A 12,451-nucleotide genomic window follows, 5' to 3' on the forward strand; every position below is an offset into this window, starting at 1 on the left:
GCCTCTCTTTAGTGTGTACACACACTGTGTACAGAAAGTGTGACACTGTATTCTGTTTTACACAATTGTGCGAAGAGTGAACCGCACAAGCGAACATAGGAAGTGACGGTGGGAAACGTGCAGGCTTTGATGCTGAGCTGGTCGGAAAGTGAATGTAATTTATGCTAAAACAGAGCACACAAAAAATTATCTATCGTACGCTGAGCCACGCGCAGCTCCGCACTGGCAGAATATGTGCCCGGTTTATGCCAGGCAAACATCATATACCCTTACACTCATCGTTTTGCTTTCAAAATACCCCTGTGTGATACCCCAGCACAGAACCATCTATACAGACATATGTGGTGGTACCACACTTATATCTAGTATGGGCTGGTATGTGCTGCCCCATGTTCAGACGTTGATGTGCGGTTCTCTTATTCCCCACCTTCTGCTGCTGTAGGGGAGCTGTTAGGAATGGAGCGCCAGCAGCAGGTGACATGACGTAGGTCGGGTACATACTCAGACGATAAAGGCACGATTTTCCGCATCGGAACGGCAAATTGCGCTGATCATCTAATGTGTACCCGCAATTGTGTGGTCGCCCGGGTTGCATGTGACATCTGGTTGGCCATGCTGCAACCGGAAGATATCGCATGCGTCCTGGTGCAGTGTAATGAAGGACGGAACGAGATGTCATTCGGTAGTTCATTACCTTGTGTAATGTATACGGGCGAGTTCAGTATGATTTCCCGATGGACGGGATGCCGACGGTCAGAATGCCGACAGCGGCATCCCGACAATCAGAATCCCGACAGCCCCCTGTAAAGTACCCTCCCCTGCCCCCTAACCCTCCCTTGTGGGTGCCTAAACCTAACCCTCCCCGGTGGTGCCTAACCCTAACCCTCCCTTCCCCGCTGCCTAAACCTAACCCTTCCTCCCCGGTACCTAACCCTAACCTTCCCGTCCCTGCTCCCTAAGCCTAACCCCCCCTTCTCATGCCTAAATCTAACCCCCCCACCGGCAGAACACTAACGTGTCCTGCTGGAAGGACGTTCGGAATTCTGGCTGTCGGTATTCTGAGTACGGAATCACTTATGCAGCTGGACTAATATTGAAACAAAGTAGTTCCCCAGCAGATCCTGCCCATCTATAGATACCTGACAAACAAAGCGACTCTTTATGGACTAATATTGCAAGTGAGACATTTAGGGGGTCATTCCGACCCGTTCGCACGCTGCTGTTTTTCACAGCGGTGCGAACAGGTCGGTTCTGCACATGCGCGGAGGCCGCAATGCGCAGGCGCGTTGTTGCCCAGTGACGGCCGTCGCTGGGCAACGACAAGAAGAACGAAGAAAGCGATCGCAAGAAGATTGACAGCAGGAAGGCGTTCCGGGGCGTCAACTCACTGTTTGCTGGAAGTGGTGAGTTCAATGCAGGCGTGTCCTGGCGTTTGCAGGGCGGGTGTCTGACGTCAATTCCGGGACCGGACAGGCTGAAGACATTGCAGCGGGTAAGTTGAATGCTACTCAGAAACTGCACAAAATGTTTTTGCATAGCAGGGTTGCACAAGCGATCGCAGCCTGGCTATGCAAAAAAGCCCTCCCCCATAGGCGGCGTCTAGTTGATCGCACGGGCAGCAAAAAGTTGCTACGTGCGATCAACTCGGAATGACCCCCAACACCATATATCCAGAACTTGTGTTCATATCAACCTAAACAAAGGAAATCCTGCCCATCTATAAGTTCCAGACAAACACAGCGACTCTTTATGGATTAAGAAAAGCTGATAATGGTACTCACCAGTGATACTGACGTACTACAGTAATGCCAACATAAAGTTACTAGAGAAAGTACCATGTATCTGTACCAACTAACTTACAACCATAATTAATGAGTATACTATCAACTTAAGGACACTACCATATAGAAAGATACAAGTCGTATGTGCACCAACGTATAGTGGTCACTCAGAACTTATGGATAGATATGTTAATTATTGCTATACTAGGTGATTCATCGCGCCCTACGGGCGCTCTTCATACCGTCGCAAGGGGCTACACCCCTTTAACCCTTGCACACCCTTGGTTGTGTGCAATATTTTTATTATATGGAGTATTACCTCCAATCATAATTTTGTGAGTGGTTAAATATTGCATGGACAAAGGGCGTGCGATGGTTAAGGGGCTGTAACCCCTTGCAATGGCGTGAACTTCATACGCAGGGCACGATGAATCACCTAGTAGGTGCTGTGGTTGGGGGAGTTGCAGGTGCGTCGTAGACACGGATGGGGGAGGGTGTCCAGGGGTGGCGGGGGTGGAGGAGGCGCAGATGGGGGAGGGGATCCAGAGGTGCTGCGGGGAGGAAGGGGCGGGTGTGGGGGGGCGATAGGGGAGGGGGTATGTAGATGCTGCTGGATCTGGAGGTGCTGTCCGTGGGGGAGGTTCAGGTGGTTTAGGTTCAGGGGTGGAGGTTTAAACTAACAGAGGGGGGCAGTGATCCAAACAGGAATATAGAAATCTGCTCCCCCAACACAGAGGTATTGTTTCTGCAGGCAAAGGGAATAGGAAGCATAGCCACAGCAATAGAAGATAATTTAGATCAAAACCAAATAAACATAGGCAGAGAGAAGAACATTGGCCCTCATTCCAAGTTGTTCGCTCATTATCATCTTCGCTTCAGAACGATTAGTCGCAGACACACCAGGTGGGGTAAAACAAATAATTGAGGATCTAGGTAGACTAGAGGAATGGTCAAGAGTCTGGCAATTACAGTTTAATGCCAAAAAATGCAAAATCATGCACTTGGGTCTCAAAAATCCAAAGGCTAAATACAGTATTAATGGCACTATACTGGAAACTACTGAGGAGGAAAGGGATCTAGGAGTCACTATTTCAGATGACTTAAAGGCAGGTAAGCAATGTAACAAGGCAATGAGGAAGGCAAGTCAGATGCTTGGCTGCATTGGGAGAGGAATCAGCAGCAGAAAGAAAGAAGTAATAATGCCACTGTATAGGTCATTGGTACGGCCTCATCTAGAATACTGTATTCAGTTCTGGAGGCCATATCTTCAAAAGGATATTAATACATTAGAAACTGTACAAAGAAGGGTAACTAAAATGGTGCATGGCCTACATCACAAAACATACCCAGAAAGACTAAGAAATCCCAATATGTATAGTTTGAGGCAGAGAAGGGAAAGGGGGGACATGATAGAAACTTTCAAATATATCAAGGGTTTTCCCAAAGTCCAGGAGGGAAACATTCTCCAAATGAAGAGAAGCAATAGGACACGTGGACATGCACTGAGACTGGAGGGGGGAGGGGGGGGGGGGGGGTTCAGGGGAAATTTGAGGAAAAATTACTTCACAGAAAGGGTAGTGGATAAGTGGAATAGCCTCCCATCAGAGGTGGTAGAGGCTAAGACAGTAGAGCAATTTAAAAATGCATGGTATAGACATAAGGATATCCTTACAAAGAAATAAGGATCAAACAAGGTTACAGAAAAAGGTAATGTATAAAAAAATTAAAAAAAAGGGGCAGACTAGATGGGATGATTGGTTCTTATCTGCCGTCAAATTCTATGAGGTTGTATGTGCTGTGTTTTGTGGGTGTTGTTGTTGGATTGTGAAGGGTGGTGAAGGTACTGTGGTTGGTGGAGTGGTGGTTGCGAGGGGTACCTTGAATGGGGTTGGGGTCCCCAAGATGCTGTGGGTGGTGGAAGACCGGGTGGTGGCAAGACCGTGGATGGGGGCCGCTGACTGTATATGCTGCGGCCTAGGGGTGAGGAATGGGGGAGTGGACTGGAGGTGTTGTGCTTGGGGGAGTTGTGGGTGCGGGGGCCAGGGGGGTGGGGGAGGGTGTGCGAAGGTGACATGGGTGGGGGTGGTCCACATGTGGTGGGTGGGTGGATGGGGAAGGGTATTGGGGGGTAAGGTGTGTGTAGGGGAGGGGGGGAGTGGGGTAAGCGGATGGGGAAGGTTGTCTGGAGGTGCAGGGGGTGGTGTATTTGTGGAAGGTGGGTGCCAGGTATGGGGCAATGGTCTTGAGAGGTGCGGTGGGTGTTGCGCAGGCGGGTGCGTTGTCGTGCCGGGTGGGGTAGTTGTCCGGTGGAGTTGTGGGTGTGCAAGGGTTGTGTTAGTTGCTGTGGTGTGAGGGTTAGGGGGTCATGAGGCCTTGGGGTTGGGTGGGGGGTTTGCATGGATGGGGAAGTGTTTTTGTGTTTTGTGTATACAGGCTGTACAGAGAAGTTGGGGGGTAATTCAGACTTGGCCGCTGTTATCGATCGACTGCGCATGTGTAGGATCGTAGTGCGCACACGCGAGGCCAAACTGCCAAAAAATCCAGCAGCTTTTTTAATCACTAGGCGTACGCAGATTGACAGGAAGCGGATGTTTGGGGGTGGTAACTGGCCGTTTTCAGGGAGTGTCGGGAAAAACGCAGGCGTACCCAAGCGTTTTCAGGGAGGGTGTGTGACATCAGCTCCGACCCGATCAGCCTGTTCTCATCGCACTGTAGGAGTAAGTCCCGGGCTACGCACAGACTGGAGAAATCATTCGATGGTGAGTGAGTTGCAAACGGATTTGCAGCTGACCAGCGTATGCAAAGCTTTTCACATGGCGTACGCAGACTTACACGGGGCGGATTTTCACCCTGTCTGGGTGGCGACTATCTGATTGCAAACCTCTGCAAATTCACAGGGGAGCGATCAGGTCTGAATTAGGCCCATGGTCATGTTTGGCTATTTAAAGCACATTAATGGTCACAGTGTATCCTCCTGACCATATGTATTTTCATTAAAATGTTGTCTGCTGAACATTTAAATATTTTTAAAAACTCACATTATAATGTAGATGATGATGTTCTCTCACTTTAATTTTGGTTTTGAGAGTAGGTGACTCATTATCTGCTTTGATAGGTGTAAAAAATCTGGTCACCTTCCCGGAAGTTAAAGAAGCCTGAGGTGCAAGTTTTGTGTTTCTTTGTTTTATACGTGCTTTAATGTCAGACCTTCCACCGTGGCCTATTGCGCACACAGCACTGCACGCTGAGTGTAACAGCTTCAGCTCCAACGTCGCTATTCTACCGGTCAGATGGATCTGAGAAACAAAGTGCTGCTCTTGTCCAATGAAAACAACGGTGACACATAGAAGCCTGTGTTTATTCTGTGGATAATGGGGCTGAGTGTTGGCACACAGCACTTGTGCAGAAGTTGTGCATGTCCGTCCTATTCTGAGAATGGAACTTGGCCAGATCTGTCTTTCTATGAAATAGGGCGTTTTGGGGTGTGACGTGACAATGTGATCGCACATAACCATTCTAACTTGTGGGAGTGAATGGGAGGGTCGTGGGTGTGTAAATCTGTGCAAATCTGGGTGTGCGTGCAGTGAAGGGAAGTCTGTTTCTCACGGATCTCTTGCGCCCAGCATGGGGCTGTTACAAGCGCAGAGACTAATGGTGTCGGTTGTGGCAGTCAATGTAAAACCATTGGGCGGCGCAGGTTACGGGTTGCACACACACAAACCACCACATTAGCTGAATGGAATCTCACATTGCCTAAGGTAGTAAATCTGTCTTCCGTGGCTGTCCGGACCTACAGCCACTTTGTGTCTGACTTAGACACCGGGAGAGATGTACTAAGCAGTGAAAAGAGTGGAGAAGTGAGCCAGTGAAGAAGTTGCCCATGGCAACCAATCAGCTACTTTGTATAATTATAGTATGCAAATTATGTTACTTCAATGCTGATTGGTTGTCACTGGCAACTTCTCCACTGACTCACTTCTCCACTCTTTTCATTGCTTAGTACATCTCCCCCTTTGTACCATGTTTTTAAAAATAGGATCACTGTGCGGCTTGTACTGCTTGCGAATCCTGGTTGTTGCCTAGCAACCGCGACATTGCGATTCTAGACGCAAGGGAGGGCTTTCCCTGCTTGTTGCTCGCCAACCTGGATGCCGGTCAGCTGCATTCAGTTGTTTAATTAGGAGTCGCTTTCTCCCTGGCTGCGCTGATTGGTGGATCTCCCTGTTATAAGGTAGCCAGGCCAGCTCCTCCCTGCCAGTTATAGTTTATGCTGTGGTATAAACTGCTGGTCCTTGTCCCAGCTGCCCGCACCTTGTAGGATACTACTTGTGGATACTCTGCCTGTCTGCTGGATTCTCTGCCTGCCAGGAGTTTAGCTGTTAGGCGCCGGGGTCCGCTCGTCGGTGCGGCCCGGCGCCTAGCAACCAGGGACGCCGTGCGCGTACAGCCGCCGGCTCCCTGGCAACGCTAGACGCCGGGCGCACGGAGCCGCTCTGACCTTAGCAACGGGGACGCCACGTTCAGCCGCGTTCCCCGTTGCTGGGTCTGTCCTGATTACCTCATGGTGTGCTGGCCGTGCAGCATGCAAGCTGCACGGCATTTCAGTTGATTACCCTGTCTGGATTTTGATTGGAGGGTTCCTGAATAAAGGCACCCTCAGGACTCCTTACAGACGCCGGTGATAGCTTCCTGTTTGCCTGTGTCTGCTACAGAGAGTTTCCAGTCCTGCTCAATCCGGTTGTTCCTGTCCTCAGAGATCCTGTACTCGGAAGTTTGTCATCTGTTCCTGGAGTCTGACCGAGCACCTTTAACATCTTGTGGTGTTCGTGAGTCGCGGCTCAGCCGTGTGTTGCGGCTTGTCCGCTTACTGTTTATTATTTTGTTTACTTGTGTTCTGGAGCTTTTGCAGGGGATTCCGCTCCCACAGATCCACTCTGGTATCCAGCGGTGCTGGATAGGAGTAACGGATCAGGGGATCTTTGGTTGTCCTTTTCCCTGGCGGCTAGTCCGCACATACCTTTGGTTTAAGTTAGTTAGCTTGTAACCCCTGGCCTGGTTGCTTAGTCAGAGGGCCCCTTGTTATCACCCTGTCTCGGACTTCCCCTTGTCTCCCTTTAAGACCTGCGGGGGCATCGGGGTTGGGCAGACATAATCCGCCCTTCGAACGCGGCTGCCATGGGCTCAAGCAACCATAGTCTCGCAGGGGATTTCTGATAACACGGGCGAGACAACGGAGTTAGGGTGCCAGGGGTTACTAGGCTCTCCTGCTCCCACAACCAGCTTATTTTCCCTGTACTCAGACCTCTGCCATAAGATCTCCTCCGGTCTGGAGTACAGGAATCATAACATTATCACCGGCCAGACAAAAGAAAAATTTTTAATTAACAGGAGTTAATTTTTTCACTTATTCAGTTGGGAGATTTTGTCGGCCTCATGAATCCCGCCGGTATTGGGCCAAATCCTGGCCAGCTTCTAGTTAGTCAGATTCAAGAACTTACTCAGATGGTTCAGGATCTGTCCCTCCGGGTGAGGTCACAGGAAGATCTGTTACGGACTTCCCAGAGGGTCATCCCTGAACCAAAAATGCATCTGCCTGACCGTTTTTCTGGGGATAGAAAACAGTTTTTTAATTTTAAAGAGTCTTGTAAACTTTATTTTCGTTTAAGACCAGTCTCCTCAGGTACGGAGGCTCAGCGGGTTGGAATTATTATTTCTCTGCTTCAGGGGGATCCTCAGACCTGGGCTTTTGGTTTAAAGACAGACGATCCGGCCTTATCGTCTGTAGACGCCTTTTTAAAATCTTTAGGGCTATTGTATGACGACCCTGATAGAGAGGCGTCCGCTGAGAGTCAGTTGCGTGCTCTTAGACAGGGTAGGAATCCCGCAGAGAATTATTGTACGGAGTTTCGCCGTTGGTCGAACGACTGTGGATGGAATGACCCAGCTCTGCGCAGTCAGTTTCGCCTCGGCTTATCTGAATCTATAAAAGACAGTCTCCTTCAGTATCCCGCTCCTGAGACTCTCGATAAACTCATGGAGCTCTCTATTAAGATAGATCGTCGGCTCAGAGAGCGGAGGGCTGAAAAAGGGGCATCTGTCGGGTCTACTCCTTGTGTGCTTTCCATTCCTGTAGACATGGAGGAGCCTATGCAGATAGGTCTCTCCAAACTGTCTCCTGAAGAAAGAACCAGGAGGCAAAATTCTGGTCTTTGTTTATACTGTGGAGGTAAGGGACATTTTGCCCGTAGTTGTCCGAACAAATCGGGAAACTTCCTGACCAAGTGAATTGTGAGGGGGTTCACTTTGGTCTGCAGCTCATCTCCTCAAATAACTCACTGTTAGTTCCTGCTAAAGTTTCCTTTGGCAGCCTCTGTTCCTCGGTCTCTGCTTTTGTGGACAGTGGAGCTGCAGGGAACTTTATGGATTTAACATGGGCCAAGGCCTTAGGTATTCCTCAGTTAACCTTGGGTAGGTGTGTCACCATGCATGGTTTAGATGGGAGTCCCTTGTCCAATGGGGTTATTTCTCTAGGTACACCTCCTGTTTTACTCTCGGTGGGAGCCCTGCATTCTGAAAAGATTGAGTTTTTCCTTACTCATTGTCCAGCAGTTCCTGTGGTTCTGGGTCACCCTTGGCTGGCCTTTCATAATCCCATCATTGATTGGCAGTCGGGGGAGATCTTACAATGGGGTACCATCTGTAATAAAGAATGTATTACGCTTCCTATCCGAGTAGCTGCCGCCGTTCCTGCACCCATTCCTGAGGAATATCAGGATTTTGTTGACGTGTTTTCCAAGGGCAATGCGGATATTCTGCCTCCCCATAGGCCTTACGATTGTGCCATTGAGCTAATTCCTGGTGCCACGTTGCCTAAAGGAAGGTTATATGCATTGTCTGGTCCTGAAACTGTGGCCATGAATGAGTATGTGAAAGAAAGCCTTGGGAAAGGTTTTATCAGGCCATCTAAATCCCCTTTAAGTGCAGGTTTCTTCTTCGTAGAGAAGAAGGATGGTTCACTCAGACCCTGCATTGACTTTAGAGCTTTGAATAAAATCTCAGTAAAGAATACTTACCCTCTGCCGCTGATCTCTGTCCTCTTTGATCAGCTACGTTCGGCGGTGATTTTTTCTAAGATTGACCTTAGAGGAGCATATAACCTCATCAGAATCAAGTCAGGGGATGAGTGGAAAACGGCATTCAGTACTCAATCAGGCCACTATGAGTATCTGGTTATGCCATTCGGCCTGTCAAACGCTCCGGCAGTTTTCCAGGATCTCATTAATGATGTGCTCCGTGAATTTCTTGGAAGATTCGTTGTAGTCTACTTAGACGATATTTTGATATATTCTGACTCTGTAGAACAACATGTTACCCAGGTGCGTCAGGTGCTAAAGAAATTACGTGAAAATCACCTATATGCCAAACTGGAGAAGTGTGAATTTCATGTCACGGAGGTATCCTTTTTAGGGTACATTATTTCCCCTCGGGGATTCCGTATGGAACCAAAGAAGCTCCAAGCCATCCTTAGTTGGGCGCAACCCACCAACTTAAAAGCAATTCAGCGCTTTTTAGGGTTTGCGAACTACTATAGAAGATTTATTCACTCTTTCTCTGACCTAGTTGCTCCCATTGTGGCACTTACTAAGAAGGGAGCAGATCCTACCAATTGGTCATGTGAAGCTGAGTTATCTTTTCAGGCCTTGAAACAAGCCTTTGTCTCAGCCCCTGTCCTTAGACATCCCAACCCAGAATTGCCTTTCATTGTTGAGGTTGATGCCTCGGAGGTTGGAGTTGGGGCTATCCTTTCTCAGAAGGATCCAGATTCCCTTGAATTACATCCTTGTGCCTTTATGTCCAGGAAATTCTCATCTGCAGAATCCAACTACGATGTTGGTAACCGGGAATTGCTGGCTATTAAATGGGCTTTCGAGGAGTGGAGGCATTGGCTTGAAGGAGCGACCCATACCATTTCAGTTTTGACTGATCACAAAAATCTTCAATACATTGAATCTGCTAAACGACTGAATGCCCGGCAGGCTCGTTGGGCTTTATTTTTTACTCGTTTCAAATTCATTATCACCTTCAGGCCAGGTTCCAAGAATACTAAGGCAGATGCCCTGTCACGCAGTTTTCTTCCAGTTCAAGACAATAGTCCTGTTACTCCCATACTTCCGTCTTCAGTCATTCGGGCAGGCCTCACACAGGATGTATTTACCCAGTTAAAGCTGCTTCAACATCAAGCTCCTGGAAATACTCCTGCTGGTCGTCTTTTTGTCCCTGAGTTTTTGAGAGCTACTGTTTTGGCGGAGTTTCATGATAGCAAGGTTGCCGGGCATCCGGGAATCGCTAAGACTTTGGAATTAGTCTCCCGCTCAGTATGGTGGCCTGGTCTTTCCAAAGACATTAAAGAGTTTGTTTTTTCTTGTCAGGTCTGTGCACAGCATAAAGTTCCCCGTTCTTTGCCTATAGGTCAACTTATGCCCTTGAATGTTCCCCTTAGGCCATGGTCGCATATCTCCATGGATTTTGTGGTGGACCTCCCTCTGTCAGCCGGATGCCGAGTCATATGGGTGGTAGTGGACCGTTTTAGCAAAATGGCCCATTTCATTGCTCTTCCCCGATTGCCATCTGCCCAGGGATTGGCAGTCTTGTTCCTCCGCCATGTTTTCAGACTCCATGGCTTACCCACTGATATTGTTTCTGATAGGGGTCCACAATTCATTGCACAATTTTGGAAGTCTTTTTGTGCTTAGTTAAAGATGAAATTATCTTTAACGTCCGGTTATCATCCCCAATCCAATGGGCAGACTGAGCGAGTTAACCAATCTCTAAAACAATATTTGCGTTTGTACTCGGCCAAACTCCAAAATGACTGGTCTGAGTTTCTTCCTTTGGCGGAGTTTGCTTATAATAATGCCTGTCATTCCTCCACCAATGTGTCTCCATTTTTTGCAGTTTTTGGTTTTCACCCCAGAGCTAATTCATTTTTTCAACATTCCTCTGTCTCCTCTCTGGCCCTGACCTCTCATCTTAAACTTATTTGGAAAAAAGTGCACTTGGCTCTCAGAAAAGCAGCATTCCAGGAAAAAAGATTTTCTGACAGGCTCCGGCGGCCGTGCACTTTTAAAGTAGGAGACAGGGTGTGGTTGTCGACTCGCAACATTAAACTTCGACAAACCTCAGCCAGATTGGGTCCTAGATTTATTGGACCATTTCTCATTATCAAAAAAGTCAATCCAGTTGCTTTCCGGTTACGTTTACCAAAAACTTTACGGATCGGAAATACCTTCCATTGCTCATTACTGAAACCATATGTTTCGTCCAGTAGATTTCCTCGTAAAATATCTCAGGGGAGATCACCAATAAATGTACAGGGTCAGCAGGAGTTCTTGGTGGAGAAGGTTCTCGATTCCAAGTTGTCCCGGGGTCGGCTTTATTTTTTGGTACATTGGAGAGGTTATGGGCCAGAGGAAAGGTCTTGGGTCCTGGATGAGGATCTTCATGCCCCGAGGCTCAAAAGGGCATTTTTTCGAGAATTTCCTCAGAAACCCGGCTTTAGGGGTTCCTTGACCCCTCCTCAAGGGGGGGGGGTACTGTTAGGCGCCGGGGTCCGCTCGTCGGTGCGGCCCGGCGCCTAGCAACCAGGGACGCCGTGCGCGTACAGCCGCCGGCTCCCTGGCAACGCTAGACGCCGGGCGCACGGAGCCGCTCTGACCTTAGCAACGGGGACGCCACGTTCAGCCGCGTTCCCCGTTGCTGGGTCTGTCCTGATTACCTCATGGTGTGCTGGCCGTGCAGCATGCAAGCTGCACGGCATTTCAGTTGATTACCCTGTCTGGATTTTGATTGGAGGGTTCCTGAATAAAGGCACCCTCAGGACTCCTTACAGACGCCGGTGATAGCTTCCTGTTTGCCTGTGTCTGCTACAGAGAGTTTCCAGTCCTGCTCAATCCGGTTGTTCCTGTCCTCAGAGATCCTGTACTCGGAAGTTTGTCATCTGTTCCTGGAGTCTGACCGAGCACCTTTAACATCTTGTGGTGTTCGTGAGTCGCGGCTCAGCCGTGTGTTGCGGCTTGTCCGCTTACTGTTTATTATTTTGTTTACTTGTGTTCTGGAGCTTTTGCGGAGGATTCCGCTCCCACAGATCCACTCTGGTATCCAGCGGTGCTGGATAGGAGTAACGGATCAGGGGATCTTTGGTTGTCCTTTTCCCTGGCGGCTAGTCCGCACATACCTTTGGTTTAAGTTAGTTAGCTTGTAACCCCTGGCCTGGTTGCTTAGTCAGAGGGCCCCTTGTTATCACCCTGTCTCGGACTTCCCCTTGTCTCCCTTTAAGACCTGCGGGGGCATCGGGGTTGGGCAGACATAATCCGCCCTTCGAACGCGGCTGCCATGGGCTCAAGCAACCATAGTCTCGCAGGGGATTTCTGATAACACGGGCGAGACAACGGAGTTAGGGTGCCAGGGGTTACTAGGCTCTCCTGCTCCCACAACCAGCTTATTTTCCCTGTACTCAGACCTCTGCCATAAGATCTCCTCCGGTCTGGAGTACAGGAATCATAACATTAGCCTTGCCTAAACCCTTGTCCTGTTTCAGTGTTTGTTAAACTCTTGTTTACCTCCTCAGTGTTTACCTAGTGCTCTGCCTGCAAGATATGTACTAACTGTAC

This window comes from Pseudophryne corroboree, chromosome 8, assembly GCF_028390025.1.
Source record: "Pseudophryne corroboree isolate aPseCor3 chromosome 8, aPseCor3.hap2, whole genome shotgun sequence".
NCBI classification, from domain to species: Eukaryota; Metazoa; Chordata; class Amphibia; order Anura; family Myobatrachidae; genus Pseudophryne; species Pseudophryne corroboree.